General features: G+C 37.7%; 1 long non-coding RNA gene across 1 annotated transcript in view; it reads right to left on the bottom strand.

Annotated features, from left to right (window-relative positions):
• LOC144978897 (uncharacterized) overlaps positions 1 to 3,620 on the bottom strand; it is a 4,866-nt gene extending 1,246 nt beyond the window's left edge. Inside the window, exon 1 of the long non-coding RNA XR_013646623.1 lies at positions 3,438 to 3,620. This is a non-coding gene — a long non-coding RNA (uncharacterized LOC144978897). The remainder of the gene's footprint in view (positions 1 to 3,437) is intronic.
• Positions 3,621 to 4,361: the final 741 nt, after the last annotated feature.

Consider the following 4,361-nt stretch of genomic DNA (forward strand, 5'->3'; position numbering starts at 1 on the left):
ATAATAATATAATATAATATGTAATTATTAATATTAACGTCCAGTCTTACACTCACACAAAGCAGAAAACGTTTTACGTGCTTCAAACACAAGTCAAAGTGATACAAAGATGCTAGAAGCTATGTAGCAAGGACTATCCCGCACAAATCTTTGGGCCTCTTTTTTCGCTCACGAAGTGCCCAAATTCGCGACAAAATATGGGACGAAGCCGTTTGGTATATGCTATTTTAAAAAATTAATTACGACGCTGTTTATCGATGAATATGACTGAAAGTTGGCACACAGTTAGAAAAAAGGTCATTTTAGATTATGTCAAGCGACAAAACTCGTACAATTACCAGAAGACCGTTAAAATAGATTCTTACTCTTTGGAGTAAAATATTTCTAAAACTACCGGGCGTGTAGGTTTTGTCGCTGACAAGGTAATACATGAACATTTCTTCTTTTTGGTTGTAAAATTTCATATGAATATATGACGAGTACTTTTCCCGTATTTTTCAAAACACTATCCTAATTTGTTCTTCATTTGTAAAAGACAAAGCCATTTTGCCCCCCTACAGCCCGAATCACAAGTTCAAAACGATTTGGCACCAAACACGGCTGAGCGAGTCGTGGCAAAGCGCTTTCTGATTGGTTGACCTCGTTTTAAAGTTCATGACTAGTCAAAATGTTTGCGCGGTCTCACTGGCAGAGGGTGTTGTTTATCGTCTGCCATTGCGTTTGGGTTCAATAAACAGCTGATAATTTGACTGTTTAATTTACAAGAATTTAAGAAATTATAGTTATAGACCTGTAAATGAGCTCTATAAAAATTGACTGAAACTGAAACTCTTCGTAATTCGTCGTAGCGGTAAAATCCAAAGAATCAAAATGAAAGGTAAACAGCAAGCTCACTTGAGCAAAGCAATGGCAGAAAACTAAATTTCGAGGGAATTAATTAGGCTACTTACCATTGTTCCTTGTAATTAGGTACCCAATCAGTGAAGAAACTTAGAAACGGTCAACCAGTTTGTTTACAACATGAGGTAATCGAGATGTGCTTGTAGCAATCATTTAACTTTCGATTTGAAGGTGTCTACATAACGAACTTCCGGTGTTTCGAATTTTTCTTTCTCATACTTTTCCTGTCCTTCAAGTAAATGTGGTCAATTTTGGCTAAGACGAAACAGTGAAATTTATCGCTCGGCGGCTCAGTTAAAATTGGCTACGACAGGTTTCGAACGTGAAAAAATAATTTCACGAAGGCTGTGTGAAAATACACTGGGGTGTGTTCAGACACGGCAATTCTAAAAAGCGTCGCTTAGCCTTGGCAATATATATATATATATCCATCATTAATATAAACGGCCCATGAGCTATGCGTGGGGCTGTGGAACATTCCTAGTTAACTTTACAGTCAATCGACTACGATTCATGAATTCTTTCTTTATTCATTTCTTTCTTCCCTTTTTAAAAATATTTGAATTTGACGAATTGACTGATTTTAGTTAATTGACTGAGAATTTACAGATCTATAGTTAAAAGTTTTCGATTGCAGTATGATCTACAATCTCAGCATGGGTTTAATTATTGTGTTCCAAGTCACGTTCTATCAGTAACCTTTGTCCCCTTGTCCAATTTCTCTTTTCATTCTATATTTCTTTTGTTTACGTACGCTCTCTCTCTCTCTCTCTCTCTCTCTCTCTCTCTCTCTCTCTCTCTGTGTGTGTGTGTGTGTGTGTGTGTGTGTTTATATATAAGTTAGAACTATTCTAATGTTTTCATCATATTCTCTATCAAATTTGCCATAAAATTGCCAAATTTCAATCTTTAATCCACTTATTACGCAAGATAAAACCAAAGGTCGAAAAAAATGCCGAAAAAGCGTCCCATATTTTCGCGTTTTTTTCCTCTTTGCGGGTCATCCAAATAAATGACACCTTTGAAACTGCATAACTTGTTTATTTATGAATGGATTTTCAAAATTCAAAAACATTTTTACTCAGTGGAGATAGGGCTTTGATTTTAGACAAAAATTTTCCTCAGAAAGAGAAAAAAAAATTTTTTTTCATAGTCCTTGCTAAGCTATGGACTGTAATAAGTAATACTAATAGTAATTGTGCGGCTATGTGGTCAAGTGGTATGACACTCGCTTTCGGGTCGGAAGGTCCTGGGTTCGAGCCTTGTTCGGCGCATAGTTGAGGCCTTGAAAAGGCTCGTTACTCACATTCTCTCACCGTACTCCGGTGTAAAATGAGTACCTGGCCGTTAACAGCGTTCTCTCTGTCCGAAAAAAATATAATATCGCCTAACAGGCATCATATCGTGTCCTAAAAGTTATGTGTTGCTGTTGGCCAGACCCATTGTAAAGCGCTTTGAGCACGTTTAGTGGATATCGCGCTATATAAAATCTCAATTTATATTTTAAAAAATGTAAAATGCAAAAATGACTATAACAGCTTCAAAACAGAGCAAAATACTAAACACGGAATGTTTCGGGTTCAAAACCCTTCAACAACTAAAATTAAAAACCCAATAAAACATAAATTAAATACATTACTCAATTCCAGTTGTCCGACAGAGAAATTTAATATGTCCTCCCTCTCTCTCTCTCTCTCTAGTATACAAATTTAGGGGGAGGGGGGGGGGTTCTATTATATACAGAGTAGGACACTGCATCAGGGAGTGCAATTATGGAAACGATGATATTGATTTCCCTCAATAATTCATATAACGTTAGATTTTCTATCACTGTGCCTCGTGTCGTGCTCCAAATAGACGGGATCGTTTTATGCTGCTATGGATAGAAACAGATGGTGACCTTGATGGTCGGTTGATCAAAACCTCTGAAGTCCAGATTTTCACGATCAGCAGATCAAACCTCTGAAGTCTAAAATATATGAGCTTTGCGTACCATGCATGTCAAAGGTCTGATCCGCCCAAAATTATATTTAGAAAAATTGTTTTGTTTTTAGTTTTGTTAATGTTTTTGTTGGTTTACGTCCATGTCATTAAATTTCTTTCTTATTGTTTATTTGCCTAATTTATTTTCAGAAATGCATTAATCTATGGAAATACCCAGTGTAAATTTCCAGAAATGGATAAATAAAGTTTATCTTATCTTGTCTTAAGACATGGTGCGAAAAGCTCGTATGTAGACTTCAGAGTTTTGATCCGTCGATCGCGAAAATCGGGACTTCAGAGGTTTGAACCGCCGACCATCGAGAGATTACTGGGACGAAACTCAATGACAATGCCGATGTCCTTCGGAGGACCGTGGAATTCGTCACCAGCTTCGGAATTCAGCTTTGTTCTACATCTTCAGGGGAACGAAAGAATAATAATAATAATAATAATAATAATAATAATAATAATAATAATAATAATAATAATAAGAAGAAGAAGAAGAAGAAGAAGAAGAAGAAGAAGAAGAAATCAAACGCATTTCCTCTACTCACGCTTTGGCTTCTTCCATGACATCTTCGGGAATGACCGGTCTGCCCTGACCTTGACCTTCTAACTTGACCCCTGTCGACCTTTTTCCTGGGCTGAAGCCACTACTGAGGAAGGCTTGCGATCGCATCAAGCTAGACAGATCGGAGAGAGCACAGTTGTGGCTCTGTAACCCCACAGCACACGTGCGTTTTCTGATGGAAAAGAGGGGAGAAAAAAAGTTAAATAAACAATAAAATAAAAAAAAATAATTATCAAAAAAAAATTCCCTTTATTCATCCCATTGGGGAAATTTGTCTCTAGGGTCTATTCCAAGGGAAATCTGGAATAACCCAGGCGTTAGCCGCAGTGCAGCGCCGCAAATTGAGCTAGGGCGAGGTGACTTGCTCCAGACCACACAGCGCAGCGGCAGGTGATCGAACTCGGTATATTTCGGGTACGAAGCAAAGACCGCACAGGTGAGCCACGCTGCCCCTATAGAGTAGAGAACTCGTGAAGTCACAATCATGTTTTCCGTTTCAAAACTCCTTGGAAGTGTGTAACCAATCCTTCGGCAATGTATAAACAATGAATGGGTTGCATGTTGAATTATAATGTGTCAAAACTATTTTAGTAGCAGGATGGATATTTCGCTATATAAGAGCTCAAGTTGAAGAGGCAAATTCTTATGATTACGGGGCATAAAAGAGGGAGGATGGATGATCTTTATTGACGAAAAGCGTTTATTTAGGCTAAAAAAAAATAAGATGGCATCACTCTGAAACCAGAAGATTAGTTGCACAAGGTGTGTATCCAGACCCCAAGACTGGCTCTACACTTCCAATCAGATTGGAACCAGTATTTTGTGACAAAAATCCTCAACCGGTGTTATGCCATAGTGAATCTGATTTAATTTGTCCTTGACGTTGAATGGCGCTTTACTAAGATTG

Source organism: Berghia stephanieae, chromosome 8, assembly GCF_034508935.2.
Source record: "Berghia stephanieae isolate SIO BIC M18660-M18661 chromosome 8, UCSD_Bste_1.3, whole genome shotgun sequence".
Classification (NCBI taxonomy): Eukaryota; Metazoa; Mollusca; class Gastropoda; order Nudibranchia; family Aeolidiidae; genus Berghia; species Berghia stephanieae.